We start from the raw sequence: 23101 nt of genomic DNA, 5'->3' as shown, positions 1-23101 counted from the left end.
CATGACAAATTGACACTTAAGTAACAGGGGAAGGAGGAAGAGGAGCGGTGCAGAGCATGTCCACAGCATGTGTTTTCCTCCCAGGCTTTTGGAGTCCTGCCACCCCATACACTGACCCCTAAAACACTCAACATCATCCACAATGCCCTCATCTAGGTGTGTAAAAGCCTGGCTGCAATGTTATACAGCATACCAAATCCTCTCAACGCTGCTGAATCCCTGTTTTTCCACAAAGGCCCCAGGTGCTCCCTGCTGATGATTTATTTGGCTTGTGCAGCAGGAATAGGCAACAGCTGTGTAAGGTGGGGAGGGATGGCCTCTGTGCTCCCCAAAGCCCTGCCTGGGGCTCTCGTGCTGTTGGAGGCAGCCCCTGCAAGGCCAGGCTGAGGAGAAGGCACTCGACTCCCATTCCTACCCCACAAGGTAATGCTCATTGCCCACTTGCGGCCTGCTCTTTACTTTCTAGCTAGAGCTAATAGAGGCTTTCAATTTCCAGGTGTGCTCTTAAAATCTAAACACATTGCTCTGCATGACTAAGGATGCTTCCTCTGGTTTATTTAATTTTTCTTTTTTCCCCTTTGCCCTCCCTTCCCCCTCCTTACGTCAGCAGTGGATATAATTTGTTTCCAGAGTTCCAGGGTGCTTCGTCTTTCTTTGGCTAGCCCCAAGTGCATGGGGGTTTGTTGAAGCAACAGCATTCTTGATTTCTTAGAGCTAGTATGTGGGTGTTGGATTGTGTCATTCGTAGGAGGTGAACGTCAAAGGAAGCAGGATCAACTGCTGGAGGTTAGTAAGCCAGGTACTTAATATTTGGTTTCCTGGAAAAGGAAGGAAAAATAGCAAAACAGGCAGCCTTTGTGTCTTTAGTTTTCCCATGTAATCAGAATAACACAATACCTATATGTGCTCAAGAACAGTTTGGGTTGGTCTTGGTTTGGTTGGATTGGGTTGGTTTTTTCCCCTTGGTTTATTCAGGATGGAGAATGACTGTGTTTTCCTTTAAATAGTTACACATGTTTTGGTGGATTCTGTTCAATGTTTATTCCAGCAATACAAATAATTTGTGTTCTGTTAGTGCCCTCACAAATAATGCGATTCATTATCAGGTGCATTATGTTGTCTTTTTATTTGATGTAAAATGGTGTCTTTGAGTTAAAATTAGATAGAAGAGCTATTTGAGATTATTTTATTCCTCTCCAACTGTTTTTTTTCAGAAGTGCATTAGTCTGAAGCATTTCATGGGCAAAATACTGAGTTATTCTGGGGACAGACAAATTATCTACAAAAGAAGAGTATAGCTGCTTATTTTTGCTGTAGTTTTATGGTAATCACTGTTTTATTTGACAAGTATAGATACCAAGCTAAGTAGAAAATTCCAGCAGAGTACTTACTCCTAAACTGCTCTGGGGAGCAGGCATCTTTTGCAATCCTTGTTCAGGCTAAGTTTAAAAAATAAATAGGACAGAGGTACCCTTTAAAAAAATTATTTTTCCATCCTATGGATTAGGCAAAAGGACTGTAGCAGCTTTCTTGGCATTTCCCCCATGCTTGTTTTCCCATGGCTGTTAAAGGGACCTGTAGGTCAGGGGAAGGAAAGAGGATGGTGAAGTGTTCATGGTAGGAGTTTTCTGTAATCACTGGAAAAACAGTCCTTCCCTCTAACTTCAGCAAAGCATTGTGGTGTAAATTTATGGATCTCATTGATATTTCTCCTGATTTACACAACAGTAAGCAGTATGTAAGCACAACAGTAAGTTAAGTAGCAGTGGGCCTTAAATATTTATCTAGTTTATTTTTAGAATGGCAGTTGCAGCTATTTATAGAGCAAGGAAGCAGTGATACAAATCTGACTGGATTCCTTCTTTGCTTTGAATCTGCAAGAGAGAAGCAGTTGGAGCTTTTTGACCATAGGCTCTTATTTATTATGTTAAATTTGCACTGATTAATAGGTTTATGGGCTTCATTTTTCAAGAGCCTCTGAACCCCTGCTTACAAACATAAGGGATCTCATTACCTCTGTAAAGGACCATTGATGCAGCCTAAAAGCAGCTGTGAGAGTGTCCTGTGCTGCTGTGCAGCACTAATACCTTACATGGATTTATCCGTGGGGAATGGTCCCAGGAGAGAGAACATTCATGGTGGGTCACTGCTTCCCCATAAAACCCCAGAATAGAACATATTCTCCTGTGGGAGGCTTTGCTGGATGGGGGTGTTGCTGTGAGTGAGCCTGTGTCTGTGCCAGGGTGCTGGGGAGGATGTTCCCTCTGGAAAGCAACATGAGGGATAAACTAGGCTGGTGGATGGAGATGCCAGAAGAGAGTGTGTCAGTGGTGTGTGCTGACTCAGAAATCAGTACTTTTGGCTCTTAGGCCACTGGTTGATGTGTGGCTTAGCTTAGTAGTTACCTAAATCTGTTGATTCCAGATGGTTTGTGGTAAGTACTCTGGTGATGCTACCACTGACATTGGCATCCTGACTGAGTCTCAGACACCTGGGCTTCACTGCAGCTGAACAACCCTACCCCAAAGAGACAGGCAGGTCGGCACCTGGCAGGGCCCGTTTTATTGCTGCATCCCTCCTGTGGAGAAAGTGGGCTTGCCCACTGTCACAAACTTCAAAACATCATTCTGTATTTCATTTAGAAACAAACCTTGAGAGCCTGGGAAGGAAAGAGAACTAACAGAAGTAGTCAACCTCCTGTGTTTGCTATGAGAAACCACAGAAGGTGGTATGGTTTTGTAAGGAGGCCATGGGAGCAGTGTTTTATTTATGGATAAGTGCATGCCTGTCTGTCTTGCGCCTTCAGATTTATCTTTATATTGACTGTTGTTTCTTGTTTCCACACTTATAGTAGCCTTTAGCATTTGTCCTGGGATTTGATGAAGTACTCTTGGAAGAATGAATTGTTAGTACTGTTAAATAACTGTGAAAAGAATTATTCTCTTTCCAACATTTCTTGAAATTAAATTTTAGCCTTGGTGTGCTCAACCACCTACAGGGTTAATCTCTGTATTGTCAAAGGAGCCTGTCAAGCCCTTTTAGATCAAAGGAGGCTGTTTTCTATTAAGAAGGTTCTGATGATGTTTTCCAGCTCTTGGGTACAACACAAAGGCAACCTGTGGCTCCCCACTGCTGTTTGACCCGTTAAGTTTTTGAGTGTCTTGCTGCTTCCTATTTTCTTTGTGTGGGCTCTGCCAAATCCAGCTCAAGCAGGAGACCATTGGCACAGCCATCACCAGGCACCTCCAACCTACCTGAAATATCTCCCTGCTCTTTCAGAGCCTGTCTGGTCAGGGTTGGGTTGTTGATGGTTTCTTTTCACAGCTTGCTGTTCCTTGTGGATAGAGCACTGTACACCCCCACCCGCATGGAATCCACCGGTGCACAATTCCTGTTGCCGGCAGAGCACACCAGCTTGGCATGCTTCCCCTCCCTTCCCAGGATGCCTGGTCTTTTTAAATTCCCACTTTTCCTGCTTTCAGATACAGTCCTCTGTCATTACACATTTTCTGTGCACTTCTGAACAGGCTGCTTAATGACTTTTTTTTTCTTCACCAGCTCAGAATTTTTTGACTGCTGCATTTGTTCTATTCGAATATAAACATGGGAGAGACAAAGATATAAGTGCTATGGAATGATTAGGTAGAGATATGCCAGTGGCTTTGCCTGATTAATGGATTTACATTGTACATTGCTCACAGGCAGCTTTCCAATGTCTTTCTCTAAAACAAAGTAATTTGTTTAAAGGGCTATCTTTCTGTAAAACACTGATAAGCGAGCGAAGCTTGGTGCATGTATGGACATCCTATCCTACCCAGGATAGGATGTACAGTCATTTTGCCCCTGCTAGTCACAGCCATTCCTGCAGGTACTTGAGGAATGCAGGATGTGCCCCAAATAGATTTTAACAAATATTCCCCGATGGAGTCATTTCAGCCTCTCCTGACATCCGTCTCACCTCTTGCTGACAACAACAGGATTTTTGTGGCGGTGACCGCAGCAGAGTACAAATGCTTTTCTTCTCCTTTTGTGTCAGACAGCAAGTGAAGGTAAAGACTTGCTATGCTGACTCAGAGGAAAGGCTGAACAAGCCTGGGCTCCTGCCTCTGACAGTGGCCAGAGAATCTTCAAAAAAGTCACAGAAGAAAACAGGCACTTTTCCCTGATTCATCCTCTTCACAAAGTGAGTATTTCCAGCTCTGGCATCTATTCTGACAGGATGAGAAAGGATGACTTAAAGAAAAAGTGTGGCAAGGTGAGGAGAGAGGCTTTCTCTTCAAAGTACTAGCAGGGTTTCATTTTCTGATCTGGTGCCAAATACAACACAGGTACTTGCCAAATGCCCTTGCAGTAGGGCTTGTCCAGAGGCTTTACAGCTTTGCACCTCTCTCTCTCTCTCTGTGTCCTGCTGCTCTGATTCTCTTGGAGTCAGTGGGATTCCTCTGGTGCTGAGCCTGTGTGAAAATCTGACTTCTCCTGGCTGCAGGGCACATCTCCAGAGTGTGAAAGAGCGGGAGAGCCCAGTTCATGCCATTAGCAGGACAAGGTGTTAGGGAGAGCTGTAACTTCTGTGTTTGGGACACAGAAGGACACATCCTTCCTGCTGAGCAGGGAGACAGACTGGTTTATCTACTGTCCAGTTTACCACAGTGTGGAGTGAGAGCACCTTCTGAAAGTGAGGGGTGATGCTGTGGTTCCTTCTATCTACTCATGGCCAGCCTTGTCTCATGCTCCAATTTCCTCTGGATGTGGAGCCACATTCAGTGTTGTTAAAAATCTGCCAAGGATTGTGGCATCAGTACCAGGCTCCTCTGAGGCAGAGGTGCCTGGAAGAGCCTGGCTCAGGATTAGGATGCTGGATTATGTATGTATATAATGCTGAAAATGCACAAGAGATGCAGGCAAAAGAGTGACACCAGGTTGAAAGTCAAAACTCCTTTTCCAAGCAGTTTTAATTGCACAGCATTTCTCTGGCTTTTCCAGTTCTATAATATGGATATGAATGCAAAAGGATATAAAATATTTATGTCAAAATGTTAAAATTAACTGGAGACTGAGCTTCTGGCTTGGATTTTTTCTTTCAGTTGTGAAAAAATAACCTTTTTAAGCTGTTAATTTCAAAAACAGCATGGTCTGGAAAAAAAGAGCTTTTCTTCTGTGTCATTAAACTTCAAGTCTATTCCCAGTACTGCATGTCCAAAGGAAAGCATCCCTAGGCGGGTGTTATTTGCCAGCTGACTTGGACCTTTGGCACTTCCCAGCTCTGAGCAAGCTTCCTCAGTATGGAGACATGCCAGAGGGAGCTTGCAAACACTGTTCCCTGCTTCAAAGGAGCTCCAATACCAAACACACCAGGTGATCCTGCCAGCTCCATAAGCCAAACGGGCTGCAGTCTGAAGAGGTCAGAAACAACTTAGACACACCTGGAAATACTCATAAAGCCCTTGGGCCTTGTCATTATTGCTCAAGGTGTCCAGCAGCTCTGCAAACATTCAGATGGTGTCTGAGCCAGGCAGGTGTGGCTTCAGCAGCTTGTATGCCCAAATAAACTCAGCAGGCTGGAATCATGCAGCTAATGCTCGTCCGTTTCTTAATTTGTTGTTATCTAAGTGTCTATAATCCTTGTAGGGAGATTAAGATGCTGGCTGATGCTTTTCTACTCATAGAAAGGACAGGGATAAAAATATTCATGGTTATATTCAAAGACAGTGGGGAAAAAGCAGCTCCTCCTGGCATCAGGCCAGGGGAGAAACATCCTACTCCACAGGCAGGTGGCCACTGCCTGTTGCCAGCAACAGCATCTTCCAGCCCAGAACACCCATGTTTACTAAGATGATTGTGTGTGGCCACAGGATGCCTTAAGACAGAGTATTGCCACTTGCTGAGAATGAAGAAACTTCTAAAACTTCTCAAAGTGGCCAAAACTTGTAGTGCTCTAAATCATTGTCCAATATTCTGTAGGCATGTATTGCTCTGCAAATGTTCCCTGTTGTTGGTTTTGCTTCCAAGCTGTGCATCCAAGCCAGGTGCTATATTAGTTTCTTTTGCTGTGAGTCATAGCACCACAGCCCTGAGAGAGATCATTGCTACATCCACTGAAAATGGAGACTTCAAACCTTTGAAGAAGAAAAATTGAAAGGTTGTGGAGGGGTGACCCGTCGTGTGCACAGGATTTAGAAACAGGAACAGGGAAACTGTGGGGGAGCCATGGCTGGGGTGTTCCTCAGCCCTTTCCTGCAGAAAGGAGGAACATATTTGGGTCCACTGGCTCCCTTTATTTGAAGGATAATTAGCTGTTGAGCTTTGAAGTCTTACCTACGTGGCTAATGTGTGATTAGGATGCCCAGCAGTGGGGCTGAGTGCTGAGATGTTCCACACTGGGTTTCCACTGTTGTGGAACACAACACTCTGGTTTGCACTGTGGAGCTGCAACTGGGACCAGTTTTCAGTGGGGACCCAGACCAGCTGCTGTTGCTCTTGTTCTGACTGCTCATAAATGGAATTTGCTCCCTCATGAGAAATATCGATGACATTTAAATTGTTTTGATGCAAAGCAATGGTGTTACAGCTACTGTGCTGTTTCTGATTTAGTAGGATTTAATTTCCAGTGTGGCTAACAGGTAGCCAGTGGAAATCTTGCTGTGGATTGTTTGATGTTCCTCAGAAGCAGATGTTCTTCAGCCAGGGTCTCTTGTTTCCTGAGGCTGCAAAACACCATGCCCTTCCCAGTCCAATGGCAGCATTCCTCCTTTGTTCGCTGCTGGCATTTGCAGGAAAGAATTTCTTCAGTTTCAGGCTGAAAGAATTCCTCCCCACTTGTTTTCAGCTGTATGTTTTCAGTGTATTGGGAGCAGAAGGTCAGACTGGTATTGTGTGGGCCATGGCATGTGGATCTGCAGGACCTGTTTTGTATTAGAGGCAAGTAGAGATCCTGAAGGCCCTAAATGGTACAGAGAGAAGGTGATGCTGGGACTAGGCAGAGTGAGGGTCAGGTAATGCAGTGCCAGCATGGATGGGATCTGTGTGAGCTGGGCTTAAAGAGTCTTGGTTTGGCTATTGGTCCTCTAAAATGGGGCTTGACTATAAAATCACGACCCTCGGGCAGTTTGGAACTAGGATTTCTTGCTTAGAGATGGAATATTCCCCGACACAGAAACTGCATTAACTTCTTTAGTGACAGTTTGTAACACACATCCTGGCTGGTTAATTGGATTTATCATGGCTATTGGGAGCATAAATGTGTTTACAGATTTGTTTTGAAAGCTTTTTTGTGTGTTTTTCTCATAGCAAGTCAACTTCCATGTGGTGCAATTATGTTCAAGATGTTCCCTGTAGCACTGGAATAATGTCAGATTATACTGTGTGTGCATGTTGTTCTTCAAAAGGATTTTATCTGAGGCATGATACACTGTAGCAGGAGGAAAAAAGTTAGTTTTTATTAAGCAAGGTATAAAAAGCTTAAAACATAAAATATTCTGTCAAATCCTGTTTCCTTATTATAGGAAATACTTGTCTCTGTCTATTGAAATGTGAAACTTTTCCCCCTTTAACTTCCTTCCTGCTCCATCCACCTGTGCCAGAACTCAGTCCACACAGCTTGCCACTGTTGTGCACAGCCTTTCCAGCGTTGAAAGGTTGAGGCAAACGCAGCACGACATTTCAGAGACAAGCATTTAGGGGAAGTGAAAGAAGAGATGACTTTCATTCGTTTTGGGAAGTGTCTTAGTTTTTCTTTGGTTTACAGGGTGACCTGGAAACTTGCAGTGTGTTTCATACAGCGGCACAGGGGGCCCATGTGAAGCCTGCTCACATCCCCAGCCACAGGGCTGGCTCCAAAGGGATGCTGTGGTATAGGAACCACCCTTGGGTGTCAGGGGCTACAGCACACAGTGCTTACTGTTAGAGCTGTCTTATTTTTTTCTTTATTTCTTTTATTAGTATGATTATTAACTTGGATAACAACGCAACTTAAAGTGCAATTTCCTGTCTGATGGCAGTTCAGATATTAAATGTCACATCTGCCTGGTACTTTAATCCTTAACTATGAGAGGTTTTCCCAGCACTTCTAAAAGAGATAGTTGTGATATATTTCACTCCCTACTGAATAATAGTCAGAACCCCAAATTTCTTCCATGACCCATTATTATTATTACTACGCCTAATTGTTGTTATTAGTAAGCCTTGTAAGAGGAGTTACTTGGAACAGCAGCACAACTCTCCCCACCGTGGGAAAGGGTTTTCAGATGTCCCCATTTGCATCCTGTCACTCTGTGTGTTGGTCACAGATTTGCTTTCTCAAAGTTGCACTGAAGGATGACTTTCAAATGCCTCTGCTCTCCCTTGCTGCCTCCTGAGTCCATCCCCTCCCCACAGAGCCTCTCTGTCAGAGGGAAGATTGCCAAGCTCTTGGCTGAGGTTGGCAATGCCATAAGCAATGCAGGCATTTGAAAACTAGAAAGCTCAAAGCTCCTGTTCTGGTGACCAAAGGGATGGATGGAAAGATCAAAGAAGAGGACAGACAACTTGGGAGGGTTTTGGAAGTGAACAGCTCAGTGCCTGTGATGCACAGAACATTGCTGCTGTGCCACAAAAATGCTGATGGAAAGGCATGAAGAGCTTGCAGCTGTGCTTTGCTTCTCGAGGAGCTCCAGGCAATGACTTGCCTTTCTGTCATAAGCCCTAATGAGGTAAGGGAGCAGGAGAAGGGATGCAGGCACATCAGAGCTCAGTGGAAAGGGGAATCCATATGGCAGTTGCCCACTAGAAACAAAGCTGAGTGATCTTTGGCAATCAGATTTCTGGTGGCCCTGTGTGGATTCACACAACTGAGAGTGGCAGCAGAGCTGAGAGCAGTGTAACTCTGCAAACTTCAGGTAAAACTTCCCATTGGCTTAAACACCAATATGCAGATCTACTTTGCCAGTTGAAAATTTGGCCTTGATTTTAAAGAAAGGGAAAAAAAAAGATAAAAGCCTGAAGCTCTGGGCAGGTATGTAAGAATGTACCCAAGAATGTAGAAACACACCTTTGTGGGCTTAATCAGGTAGATATTTGTCAAATTTTCCAGAATAGCTTGTATATTCAGAAGAAAATCACCTTTAAAAATCAGCATGCTTTGCAGAAACTTGGTGTGCAGACCATTTCACAGAATTTGGGGTTTTACCCTGCTTCAATCAGGGTAAAAAGCTTGAAAGATGAGCTGTTTGAAAGCATTTCACAAGACCTGTGAGTCATGCAAAATCCTATCTCATTTTTCCTCTGGTTGAAATCACAGAAGTTATGAATGCTAAAAGAGTTATTAGATCATAGATAAAGAACGCTGCACAATGGATTGGTGAAAAGAAATAAATAAAACCCCCTAATTTTCCTCCAGCTTCTAATTCCCTCAGGAAGAATTCAGTAGGCAAGAGTGGAGTATCACAGCTCACCCTCAAAAAGGAGTGGCATGCAGCTGCATCCCTTGCAAAGCTGCTATTCCTTCTATTGGTTTCTTCAGTGCTCCAGGCAAAATGAGTTTTTAAAACCACTCCTTTATCTAGCACTCTTAATTTCTCCACCCTGTACCAGCTCAGCTTCTCTAGCAGGTATGTTGGGGGATGGTGGACCCAAGCTTTCATCTGCTCCCAAGTCTTCTGCTAACAAAATTAGCCATTTGTGATCCCACAGAACCTGCTCTGTACCTGGAGAGATCCAGGCAGGCAGGGAGAAGGTGACACTGTGTTTATGTAACTCAGCTCTACCAGTGCTGCCACTTCTGTCATGTTAGGATACCTGTATCCCCCAGGTATTTTTATTACTAGAATAAATCCTGCCCGGAACTACTGCTGGGATCTGCTAGGCCAGCCTTCCGACTTTTTTTCCCCATATTTATTTCTTATGCCGCTGTCACTTCTGAAATGCTTCTCCTTTTAGTTTCTTTTCCCTGAAATCCTGTGGCTGGGTTTCCCAGATGTGCTCCTTGTTGATCAGGAATTTCTAAATGCTGAGAAGGAATTGCAGGAAAGCACTGGGCAGTGGGTCTTGTGTGACCATAAACCATAAAAACATTTAATCAGATGGGAAGTCTCACTTTCTATTTCAGTCACCATTTTTGAAGCATGTATTAGAGGTCAGAAATTAATTCTGGCATAAAGTAAATTCAAGAAAGAGGATAAGCAAGTGCCATTTTTTGTCAGTATTTTGTGGGAAAAAAACCAACCAGCTGAGGTAAAACAATTATTTTTAATTGCTTACATGACTGAAATCTGAATAAGCTGGTGTTTAGCTGAGGGAAAATAGTGTAGTTCAGTGACTTTGCGTGTGGCACAGATATGAACAGTTCTGCTTCTCAACAAACCTGAAACATTCTCAACTGTTCAAGAGGTTTCTAATGACCTCTAGTTGCTACTTTTTCAGGTTCCCTTTTTCACGCTTTTTTTTTAATTTCCCACAGTCATTTCATCCCTCTCTAAACAGTTCCCTCTGGAGAAAAGACAATGGAAAAGAGAAATGCAGCAGCAGCCTTTGGGTATTCAGCTTCTTCCATATTCCCAGCATGATGTAGGATCTGCCATCCTATCTTCCCTCTAGCAGTATATGTGAGGGGTCAGTAACACCCTTGAAACAGGTAAAATTAAGCCTGTCCTACTTTTGGAAGGTTGCAAAATTGCACACATTGCAATGAACAGTGATACTAATTTACTGTAAAATCTTCTGTGTATGTTAATGAGCTAGGTCTTGCCAGTGCTAAAAATAAGTCTTGGTGTGGAAAAGGCTTATAGAATGAGGAAAATTGCTCATTACCAAAAAAAAAATCATCTGTTGTCAAAAACACTTGATCATGTTAGATCTCCAGCTCTCTGTTTCTTTTGGGTAACACCAGACCAACTTATCCCTGCTTCTGAAGGTAGTGGGTGTAGTGAGCAATTTTAATGTCTTCTCTAGTGAGGAAGACTTCTCAAAACAGGTAAGAAATGCATCAACTCAAGATAACTCAGCCTAATTATTTGGATTGAAATTTTCCATGTCAAAGTTTAGCCAGAAAGTTTCATTACAGGAAACGTTAGGTAAGGAATGAAGCTCCCAGCCCTGATAGTATTTATCACCCTGTTGTGGATCAGCACCTTAACCAGATCATATGTTGTTCTTTGAAAAGATGGCAGTGAATTTTGGAAAGAGAAAGCGATTCTTGGAGTCAATTTTGCAGCCATCCACACAATACTCAAAGGTGACCTTGTCTTTTCTGCTTTGTTTTCTTAGCAAACCCTCTGGAAGAGGTTCTGTTCTGTGTGTATTTCAGTGTATTCAGTGGGGTTTTAATTTTATGTGACCTTTCTCAGTGATGTCAAACTTGCACAGAGGAAAGCAAAGCTGCAGGCTTGGTTTTTGCTTGCTTGTTGCTAAACCCCGGGTCTCACGTGTCTGTGTTGGCCAACAGTCACTTTGTGACAGATCACAAGGTTAGTCTTTGCTCCCTTGCATCCAGCTGTCACTGATGCTTCTCAGGCACCACCACCTGGGCTGTATGTCAGGAAAAGGCAAAATTTGGTGGTCTACCTCAAGGAAGTAGCTGCAGGAAGAAAGCAGTGGGACTCCTTACTCTAGATCCCATGGAGGTGGCCACGCCGGGACTGGTGACAGCTGCTGGAGCTGGTGATGTGTGTTGTGTGCTTCCAGCTGTCCCAGGGGGTGTTGGTTTGATGCAAGGATCTGAGGTGATCACACATGTCTTGGTGGATTAGAGAAAGAAAATTTATGGTTTATTTACACGTCAGTAGCACCAGAATATCCCAAGCATGGGTCAGAACCCCCTGGTGCTGGATCCCAGGGAGAAGACAACCCCAGTTTCAGGGGATTGGGAGTGAATGTGTGAATTCAGCAGGGACAGAATCACAGAATTGTCTAAGCTGGAAGGGGCCCACAAGGATCATCAAGTCCAACTTTTCAATGCATGGTTTGAACAGGGGCTTTGATGAATGGATACAGAGTCTAGCAGAAAAAAATAACATCCTCCCTATTACAAGGAGAGTGACTTGTGTCATTGAGTCAGGGGTGCCTTAAAAGACAGTAAACTACCTGCTTTATAGGTTTGGACAGATGCTTTGCCATGTGAAGAGCACTTTCTGTAAAATGCAAAGTGTATGTTTCTTTGTTATTGTGCCGTGGATGTTCCCTGTGCTGGTGTGTCACCATGGTGCTGGACTGGGGAAGCTGAACATCAAAAGCTTTAGGGAGATGTATGGCTCAATTGTTCCTGCTTTCATCATCCATTAAAAAAAAAAAAATCTAAATGGAAGATGAGAACCTGCCTGCCTTAGGCTCATATGGAAGCAATTGTAGGACCAAGCAGCAGCAGGCTACTTTCTCAAAGATGAGTAGATGGTTGGGCCTCTACAGGAAATCTGCAGCAAACAGATAATTCAAAAATAACTTCTCGAGGCTATGGGATGTAAATGAAAAGAAATAGCTAATCAAAAGGAGAAAAAACTGTAAGGAAGTGTTTCATCTGATGTCAGAAGCTATTGGCTTTCATTCTGATCTTCTTGGTTTTTTCTGTATATAGCTTTTAAAGTGCCCTTAAGTCTTCTCAAAAGGTTATTACTCTTCCAGTGGCATTAGAGAGGCTGAGATGATATTTGCAATGAGGGTAAGTGACTCTCTTGAGGTTTTGGCACCCACAGCTCCAGATTAACTGGAAGTGCAGGCATTTAGTAAATTTGAAAATAAGTGCCTCTTGGCCCTTTGCACTTCAGAGAAGTCAACCAGAGTTTTGTGAGTGAAACCAGAGCAGGAACACAGAATATTCCACACAAGGAATGCATTTTTAGAAAAACAAAGCCCCCCAGAATGAATGCCAGTTCATAACATAGTGGCCTCCATCCTTTTTGTCCAGACTATCTCATCAATGGAAGTCTGGGAAGCCTTGCTGTTAGTTCCATTGATAGGAACACCGAGACTACCCTTTCTGGTATTAGTTTTGGCTGTCCAGAGGTGTAATTCTTACAAATTTCTGTTATTTAAGATCCCCTCAGGTTTCCAGTTTCCAAAGTAAAAGAGCTCCATTTGAGGTCTGGAGTGGATGAAAGCAGTGAGTGCTAATCCAGAACTGGTTTTGGAGATGCTGGTAGGGAGATGGCTTCAACCATGATGAGGTGGAAGGCCAGGAGGGACCTGGCAATCAAAAAGCAGCACAGGAGACAGAAGGGTAATACCAATGAGGCATGTGCATATACATACACCCATATACATAGCTGTGTCTCAGTTGTACAGAAACGTTCCTGCCTCCCCAGCAATCACTAACCCACTGGTTTTCTTCCAGAAAGTAAATCCTTGACAGACTTGAAATGATGAGTAATGACTCCACTTTCTTCCATTCCAGCTGCCACACAGGCAAGTATGTTGGTCGCTCATTGACCCAGCAAAATTTGAATGTCTTCCCTTTCTCTTGCTGTCCCATGTCTACCCTATCACTTATCAGGTGCTTGCTGCTATGGCACAGTGGGACCACCTTCTCTCAGCAGCACTGTAATTGTTTTTTTCCAAGAAAGAAAATGCTGGTAGGCAGTGGTACACATCTAGGGAAAATGTCAGCACTTAAACCTGAGCCTTGCTTTTCCCTCTGAGCTGTCAGAGCTGGATCCTCTGCCCTTCCTTACAAGTGGGTTTGAGGAGGTGGTTGTTTTGGCTGGAATTGGAGAGGCACAGGTGGTACCACCAGCTGTTAATTGGAGGAGGCACTTCCTGATTATGACCACTGCCTACACACAAATCACTGCCAAGAGAGGAGCTGGAAGGCACAGAAGCCTTCTCCTTACTTGGAAAAGGAGGGTAGTCATCACTCTCCTCTCCTGCAGGCTTTCACCTGTAGACTTTGGGCTTCTTTGTCAGTGCTTGGCTTCCTAAAATGCTGTGATGTGAACAACCCTCAGCCACCAGTGAAAGATGGATAAACCAAGGCACAGAGTATTTAAATTGATGCATCTAACATTCAGGTAGTCGGGTCTTTATATACAAATGCATGGCATATTTGAAAGCCAGCTTATTGTTTTAAGAGGCTTCAGCATGGATTCAGATGTCTACTTAGCCATGACAAAGTAAGTGGTGAACGACTTCCTGACCTCTGCAACATTAAGATTTTGCCCTCTGGCTCTAAATGTCAGTGGTGAGAGGCTTGTACCACGCTGCAGAGCAAGCATGCACCAGGTTCACCTGTGAGGAGTTTGGAATGTTGCTCTGGGAGTGGGGGGAGGAATTTCAGAGGACACCAACAGCTACCTGGTCTCAGCTGCAAGCACACACCCCCATTTGAACTTATGCATTTTTATTTCCAGGTTACAATTTTTTTATTATTCTCTGGTGCTCATGTCTCCACCTTCACATTATGGAGACCTCTGTTTGCTGGCCTTGACTTGCCTCGCCTCCAGGAAAACTGGGCTGCCTTGCCACCCCACGTGCTGAAAGCCCTTTCCCTGGGTGATGCCCTGGCCTATAGCCACCTCACAGTCTTGATTTCCATTTCTTGTCCCAAATGTGGCTCCACCACATGGGGTGCAGCAAGTGAGGGAGAGGCACCGCAGGCTTCACCCACGGCTGCGTGCTCCACGCCCACGAGCTGCAGAAGAGAGGCAGATTAAAAGATTAAAGTCCCAAACTTCAAACCCCCTTGGGCTCCTATGAGCTCCGAGTGCCTGGTTGCCAGGCCAAACTCCCACTCCAGGGATGCAGAGCCGTGTGCTCACGCTGTCACTCACGCTGGAGCCGCTGGCTCCCGGCATCCCCTCGCTGGCTTTACGGCCCAGGAATTAAATAATAAACCAGTTCTGCTCTGAAGGAGGGTCCTGAGGGATGCCTTGGCAATACCCAGGGGCTCAGGGGTTGGCTTTATGCTCCCCTCATTGCACACCTGAGTTTTGGTAGCTTTCACTGGCACCTTGCTTGCTTGTGTTGCGGTGGCTGGATTGCTTTGCTTGGGATGTGGGATAGGGCTGGAGAGGGAGGGGTGGCAGTCAGCAGTGTGGTCACCACCCAGGGAGGTCGTGAGTCCTTTGGTGCCATCTGGTCATTCTGTAGAGGTCTCTTACAAGCTTCACCCTAGCAAAACTAGGTGTGTACTCACAGGCAGTGTATTTTCCTTTTTTCTTTTTTTTTTTCCTTCCACTTGATCTGTATTAGGACTGGGCAAATAATTGCCTTTTTGGATTTATGGCTGAAAGGCACAGAAGTCAAACTGTCACAAGCAGTATTTCTGTGTTTCTGTCTGTAATTTTTGTTTGACTAAAGCAGTGAGTCCGAGCCAAAATGATGATTCCAGCATCACAATACTCAGCATGCTGAGCTCTCAAAAGGAATTTTATCCCAGGTTTTTTTTTAATGTTGTTTTTATATTTTCAAGTGCTTTTTTATCAGAAACAGGTCATTTCAAAGCAAAAAGTTCAGCCCTGCTCTTTTGAAAGTGTTGAAATAGTATATTTTGGCTTCTCAGGAGTTGTTCCTCCTTCTCCTCCCTGTGCTTTTCAGATGAAGCTCTTTGTCAGACACAGGCTGAACCTGTGAAGTTGTTCAGTTCTGGAGCTCCCTGTTTCAGCACATTTCCCAGCCCTGCTTCCCAAGCGCTCAGGTGACACCGAAGTACCGTGTGTGCCAGCACTTTCTGGCCCTTGCAAGAAGCAGTGTGGGGCTGTGGGGTGGCCACATGAGCAGTGCCAGAGTGGCCATGAGATGCCCCTGGTGCAGCCCTGCCCTGCCTCCAGCTGTGGAAGCACCGGGATCTGTGCCTCCAGGGAGAGCAGCAGCAGGACCTGTGTGTTCCAAGCTGCTGAAATGGCCATAACCAAAATATCACACAGCCACAACTCTAAAATGGAGTAATTTCCAGGTTTGTGCCTGTTTTGAGGAAGACTAAAGGCTAAGTTTTAGCAAAGTTGTTTTGTATTAACTGTATGTTCATAGGTCTTTGTGATGCATCTGTGTCTTCCAACTGATTATAATTAGTGCACTGTTTTATTTACATAGGATTAATGTAATTCAAATGACTAGATGAAATTCTTTGATCTCCAGGGTACAAGAGGTGAGATTATGATGATTTACGATTTTAAACAGTTGCTCCTGGCCATAAAGTCTATTCATTTGAAAATCAATAGAAAGATATCACTTGTCATGTTGATGAGATAATTTCCTCTGCTACTCAGCCCTGACCCTATTCTCCTAGCTTGCACCATCCTATCAAGTTTGGATACCTTTCTTTTTTACCTGGAAGCTCTGCTCCACCTGATCCTGTGCTCCACCTGATCCTGTGCAGCCCTTCTGTGTCTGGGGTACCGTCCTTTTAATTTGAGGCCACTTTCAGATTTATATGCTCCAAGCATGCAAACACTTCTTCAGAATTCCTTTACCAACCATGCATTCAGTCAGATGGTGTAGCTGCCAAAAATACATGCAGCTCCATATTTGTTCTTTGTTGCATTGAATGAATTTATAGAGACTGTCAACTTTCTGATCCTTAACGAGGGCTGTCATCTGTTCAGTAAGTCCTGCCCATTGCACAATGGTATGAATATTTATGATGCTAAATAATAATGCTTGCCTCTGACCCTCTTCATCAGCAGATCTAGCATTGCTCCACTGAGGAAGCAGTCGAATCATTATCCTAATATCCAGATGGGGAAACTGAGGTGCTGCAAGGTGAAATAACTTGTCCAATGTCAGCAGAGGAGAGCTAGAAAGGGAATGCAGCTGTCTCTGTCCCCAGTTACATGGTACAGCCACTAGACCCTGCAGCTTTCTCAATGACAGCTCATGAAATTTGCCTTTTATGCAATGCATTCTTCTCTATTAACAGCAAGCAATTCCAGTGTTTTGTTCACAGGTATTAATAGCCTCCCTGAGAAATATGCTTCAACATGCATTTTCAGGAGTACTTGTGTGTGTGTTGTGCCCCAGCCAGCAGCTGTGACCTGCTAGGAGGAGGCAAACTAGGGCAAGGTTGCACCCACACCCCTGCACTCTGCTCCTCTGCTCCAGCACCCCTCTGCTCCTCCAGTGGCAGTCAGGGAGGTTGGGACCAACCATGGAGATGTTCTGCAATACCAGCTGCTGTGTTGGCAGCCTTAGAGCTGCCTCTGGATCTGACTGACTGTCTTGTCTCCTTGAATATAATTGCTCACTGCTGACTTTTTTTTTTTTTTCCTTTGCCTAGTGCTTGTACCCTACTCAGATTCCTCATCAATCTCACAATCTGGGGAATCTGAGGAAACAGAGAACTGATCATCTGCAGACTTCTTCTGTACATTATGAAAGTGTCCCTGTGCCATGTGCGATTCCAATCTCTTTTTCCTTTAATCAGACAGAACATCAGTGTGTCAGACTGCACCAGCCGGGTCTGTGTGCTGGGTGGGGAAGGACGGAGCCGCTTCTGCGGAGGTGCTCCCGGCTCCCTGGAGGTGACGGCACATCTCTGGCTTCCCCCTCCCGAACCCTTCCACCTCCCCACCCTGCTCAGCTCAGCCTTGCAAATGTTCCACGGCAGGCAGGGCATGTTCTGCCCCTGGCCGAGCCCCTGGGACATGACTCTGTGCAGCACTGGCTGCGGGGAGTCCTTGGGGAGAGGCAGAACACCTCTGCCTGAAGTCCGCGTGTGCCATACATGAGCCCGTTCCTCGCTGTTTGGAGGTCTCGAGGGACCAAATCACTCTGTGGAATTGGCCAGAATTGCAATGATTTCCACCCAGGTACCTTAGCACGGTGGTAGAAAAAGCATGTGTAGAAGGTTTGTGTGAGTGCAAGGGTGTGTGTGCTCTTTCTACGTTACCCTGGAAGTTCATCACAAGCTTTTCAGCACTCTGTAAGGTCTCTGTCATGAAGATCAGGCAGTTCATACTAACTAAGGGCCTTAAATTTTGGCATTTATTCCCTAGCTTGTAAGCATTTTTGGAAGGAAAGGAGATCTGAAATAGAAGTGGAGTTCTGCCACCTTCATCCTTTTTTAGTGTTTTATTCACTTAGTGTTACAATTTTTTGCTTTTTCCTACCTGTACTCTTAGTACACTACAACCATTTCAATACTGAATAGAACAGCTATAAAATTAACACAACTCTATCCATCCCTCCCGTCCCATTTATGCAGGGCAACATCTGAAGGAAACTTTTACCTCCAGATGTCAGGACACAATGGAGAGGGAGCAGACTCAGAGCTTGTGTGTCCTCTGTGGGATGTAAGCAGAAACAGTACCTAGACAGGAAAGTGTTTGAATGTTAATGATAGGACAGTGCTAAAAAACACTTTAGAAACACTTCCCTGCTTTTTTGCTGAGGAAATCTCAATTTGTTGGCTGCCACTGGCTTTTTGCCCAGCATTCTCAGATCTGCTGGTGAAAGGAGACAGCAGAGCACGTTTGTCCTATTCCTCTTCGCCAGAGTGAGATGCCAGACTGGAACAGATACGCTGCTGTTCCTGTTCCTAAGGACACACTACAGTGGAGACTAGAGTCTATTCAACCCTTTCCTACACCTGCCTTGATATATTCAGTAGCCCAGGGCTGAGTTGCACCTCTCACTAGCAGCCCCTGGAAGCACAGCTAAGTGGTATGAGAATCTCCACAAATCCATTGGAATGCTCCTGGAGCATGGTGTTAGTCTCTCTATCCCTAGATAGAGGGATGGACTTCAGCGCTGTCCCAGGAGCTTCTTGTGAGAGAAGGGATTTGTGTTGGGCATCCCTTTTAAAATTTGGCTTTCTACCTTGATGTGCATTGTTCCTACTCCTTTTTTTTTCCACGGGAGTGGCTGAATTTCTGTTGCATGGTATCTAAAGCGTTTAGGACGAAAAGTGTATAGGAGTGTGATACTAATAATATTTTACAGCTTTAATTACCATGATTGTAGTGCCTAAAGGCGTATGCAAAAACATTTTGAGTGGGTGGAGGGGAGGCAGTGCTGTGAACATTTTTGTGGTTTTGCTGGGCAATGTGCAATGGAGTTTTCTCATGGGAACCACAGCATGCCAGGGAGAAAAGCTGCCTCTGCCTCCTCATCTGCCCTGTTGGGATACTGAGATGTTTGGGATCACACCCCAAAGACGAGGAGAAAGCCCCAGTCACTCTAGTTGTGAGGAAAAGCTGGGCTGACGGACACTCTGCTTTGCAGAAGGGCTCTAGGGGCAGGTGCTGCCCGTTCCTCCAGGCACCAGGTATTTTTCCTCAGGCAGCATCCCTTCCCTGCAGTCAGCTTCACCTGAGGGCTGATTTTCGGATTGGGCAAGTGCTGATTTGGGGCACGGCCATGCCAGCAGGCTGGAGAGCAGCTGCCTGGTCTGGGTGTGCAATAATGCAGACGGAGCTCCCTCCAGCCACCCACCCGTGTGCGCTGTGCCTGCGTGGGCAGCGCCAGGGACACACAGAGGGCTCCTGTGTGACACCCACCAGCGCCCTGCCCCACTGCCAGCACGCCCAACGCAATCCAGGCTCACAACTCACTGGGAAACTGGGAAATACCTTGCGCAGTAACACAAGTTTTGAGAGTTTGGGTGTTACAAAATGAAGAGGGTATGGAAAAAAGGGTGCTTGTGTTTCCCCAGCTCCAGAATGCAGTCTTGCATGCTTAGAGCTTTTTTAAACTTTGTTCCCAGATCATGTATTAATTTTTAGATGTTTTTATGTTGTTTTGGTGACAGTGATTTGACATAGGTGCTACAACGCCTCAGCCTTCTATTGGAAAACCTGAAGGAGAAACTCAATTTTGCTCGGAGTTGTTTACCAAGGAGCCAGGTCACAACTGTGCTTCCTGCCTGGCCTGACCCTGCTCAGACAAACAGCCAAAGTATGGATTAGCAAGCAAGGAAAAAGGAAAGGAAAACCTGTGTGAAAGGTATTCCCAGCTCGAGGCAGAGCTGGACCTTGCCTACAAGACAAGCTTAATTTATTGTAGCTTTTTTCCCCCCTCACTCGCTAATCTTTTCCACATATGTAATTCTTTTGTTCTACTGTTATCTGCACTAAGTATGACTTACTTAATTTTTTACTTATTACTTAATTTTATCACTGAAACACTGAAAACTCATAGCTTAACCAATTCTCCATCCGTACAACAACGCCACGCTCCCATTTCTCGTCGCTCGAGCTGACACTCGTTACTTTGGCACGGCTTTCTGCAGAGCTGCTGTCGCCCCCCAGGCCGGCCGTTCCGCCCCCGGGCAGGGCAGGGGCGCTTCCCGGGCCGTTGTTCCCGGGCAGGGCAGCGGGAGCGGCGCGGTTCCCGCGGGGGCGGCGCGGCGGGGTCGCGGCCCCGGCGCGGTCCGGCCGCGGGGGGGCGCTGCCGCTGCCGGTGCCGCCCCCGCCGGGCGCTGCGTCACGCGGCGGCCGCGCGTGGGCGGGCGGCGGAGCGCGCGCGGGCTCTCCCCATGTGACCGCGCGGGAGGGGGCGGCGTGCGGGGGGGCGGGGGCCGCTCCCTCCCTCCCTCCATCCCTCCCTTCCCTTCCTTCCCTCCCCTCCCTTCCCCTCCCCTCCTTCCTTCCCTCCCTGCCGCCCGCTCGGCCCCCGCGCACGGCGAAGGCGCGGCCGCGACGAGGCGAGGTGCGGCGGGGCGGCCCCGCGCCCCCCCGGCGGCGGCGGCAGCGAGGCGGTGGCGGGGACAGGCTCGCCCACCCGCCCCGTCGATGGGAAAGGAGGAGCCTGGGCGGGGGGGGCGCGGGCAGGAACTTCGGCGGGGCTGAGTCTGCGGCCCCGGGACGGCACCGAGGGGAGCCCCGGGCGGCCGGCGGCGGCGGCCAGCTGCGGAGTACGTGCGGGGCGGCCGGGGGGCGCGGGCAGCGCGGCCGCGGGGCACGGCCGGAAGGAGCGGGCGGGTCGTGTGTGGGTGATTCCCGGAGAAATCCGGCGCGGGGGGGACGGGGGAGTGGGAGGAAAAGTGCAGCAGCGTCCCCGCCGTGCGGGGCGGGGGCGGCGGGCGGGACGGCGCGGCCGGGCCGGGCGGAGGCGGCGCCCCGGCGGGGTCCCGGGCAGGGCGGCGGGGCGCCGGCCGCTCCCCGGGCTCGGCGGGGACGTGCCTCTCCCCGGCGCGGACGGCACCCGCGGGGCAGCCCCGGCGGAGAAGGCGCCCCGGGGAGGTTCCTGTCTCCGGGCTCGGCGGCCGCGAACTTCGAGTGCGGAGCGCAGCTGCCCGCCCGTGCCCGCCGGCTGGCTCTCCTTCCCGGGAGCTCCATCCCGCGCTGCGGGACCCTGCTCTGGAGGTATTTGTGCGCTCGTCTCGTCCTAACGCGAGGGTGTTTTTGCACGTTTCAAGTTTCTCATTAGTTGAGGCGAGGTACGGGTTTGTACGTAAACGCGGAGCTCACTCATCGGCTGTATTTTGGCACATCTCGGAGCTAGACAAGACTATTTAATTTGCGAAGTCTCTCTTCTGCAGCTACATGTAATTTTCTCTTCCTGCTAAAAGTCCTTTGGAAACGCTGCAGAAATGTAATGAATATGCAAAGCAGCCAGCTCTCAAACCCAAACCCAGTTTGTCTTCAGAGACTTTTCAAAACGCCCAAAGTGATCTAGATACATTATGAAATAATCACTTTTGCCTAAAATACAGAGATGTGATGTTTCACACTTTCTCCTTGTATTCGTAATTTAATTGGTGACAGCTCAATTAGAATTCACCTGAAATAAAATCTCTACAATCGGTTAGAGTTGCTCGGTTGCTTTTACTTCCCGTGCAGCCTTAAAAAGCAGGAAACCTTGTCCCATGCGTACATCCCACAGCTCCCGAGTTTTCCTTCTCCCGGTGCTTCACCCACATCCACCCCCTGCCTGCTTCAGCCGCGCATCTTCCTGCCACCTCCGGGAAGTGTGCGGCTCCGAGCTCGGAGCGGGCACAGCGGGGAAGGAACCGGTGTTTTTCCGTGGTTAAAGATGCTGAGCGGGGCTGCCGCTGCCCCGCTGTCTTGCTAGAGGGAGCAGGAATAGGTTGTGATTCCTGCACTAGCTGTTTACAAATATTTAAGAGCGCTCTGTGGTGTCTCTGTGGTTTTTGTTTTCCTTTTTCCCAGGAGTTATGTTTGTGGTCAGAGTTAAGGTGACAGCCAGCATTTGGAGAGGAGGGCATGGCATGTGGGGTGATGGGCTGTGGATGTGAATGAGGTAATGTGGAAAATCAGAATGCATGGTTGTGGGTTGCAAAGGCTGAGTGAAAATCTAACTTGTGATTTCCTGGTTCTCCCGTGGCTATAACCGTATGCAGCCTTGTGTTTATTTTAAACAGCTTGGTCTGCTGTGGGGAGTTTTCTGGCTTCTTTGTTCTATATGTGAAAAACGTAAGAGATGGCTGCTCTTAGCTCTGCGTGTTCTGACACTTCTCACTGGTATGGACAGCAAGCAGAGAAGAGGGAGAAGTAGTGGCTGAAGTGCTGTGGCTGTGTTCACTTATTCCTTTAGACCCCCCCGTGCCAGCTTTGCATTCCTGCATCTTGCTGGAAAAAGGGTTTGCAGTTGTGTTAGATATACCTGCTCACTCCTGAGGCAGCAGATTGTCCTGGCTGGCTTTTTAGGATTTGCCAGAGGACATGACCAAGCTGTTACTCCTGAACCAGGTTGGTTTGGGATCACAGATTAGACAGCCTAAGACTTATTGAGCAGGCTGCAGAAGAGGGGGATCATACACGGTGCACCAGGGTCTTATCCAAGATGCTGTTCCTGGTGAGGAGCAGACACAAATGTCCTGGCTGTGAGCTCTCCCTGTGTTTCCTCATTGTGTAACCTCTTCTCATGCTCACCCTTTGCCCCAAAAGCACAGTCCCTAGTCCGCTAAGAAATGAGAACAATAGTGGAAAGCAGTATGTCAGGTCTCTTAGATACAGCTTAAAGGTCACCTGAAAGATGTGGGGCGCTGAGACTTGAGTGGGTGTGCTAAGGCTTTGCGTAGCCGGCCGGGTGAGCAGAGCCAGCAGCAGCAGCACCAGGTGTCCTTTGGGTTAACACTGTCCTCGGGTTCAGGCAGTGCTGTGCTGCTTTCTCAGCAGTCCTTGCTTCTTGCTTGTCCTCTTCCTAAGCTTCATCTTACTCCTGCAGGTGGACTAGCATAGCTGCTTCCCGGGCTTTGTAGACTGTGAGTGGGGCAAACCCGGGACCGGAGCTCATGTCTGGA

At 47.0% G+C, this 23101-nt stretch overlaps 1 protein-coding gene across 4 annotated transcripts in view; it reads left to right on the top strand.

The window, feature by feature from the left end:
- Positions 1-687: 687 nt before the first annotated feature.
- The window catches only part of NAB1 (NGFI-A binding protein 1), a 45765-nt gene continuing 23351 nt past the window's right edge, over positions 688-23101 (top strand). Inside the window, exon 1 of one of the 4 annotated variants that reach the window (XM_072931593.1) lies at positions 688-786. The gene's annotated coding sequence lies outside the window, so the exon portion shown is untranslated. Of the gene's footprint in view, positions 787-20442; positions 20750-20946; positions 21201-23101 lie in introns of those variants that run through there. The other 3 variants (XM_030277834.4, XM_030277831.4, XM_030277832.4) reach the window with 3 other exon arrangements.

Source organism: Taeniopygia guttata, chromosome 7 (assembly GCF_048771995.1).
Source record: "Taeniopygia guttata chromosome 7, bTaeGut7.mat, whole genome shotgun sequence".
In the NCBI taxonomy this organism is placed as follows: domain Eukaryota; kingdom Metazoa; phylum Chordata; class Aves; order Passeriformes; family Estrildidae; genus Taeniopygia; species Taeniopygia guttata.
Note: the sequence above shows the minus strand (reverse complement) of the source record. Positions and strands in the feature narration are given on the sequence as shown.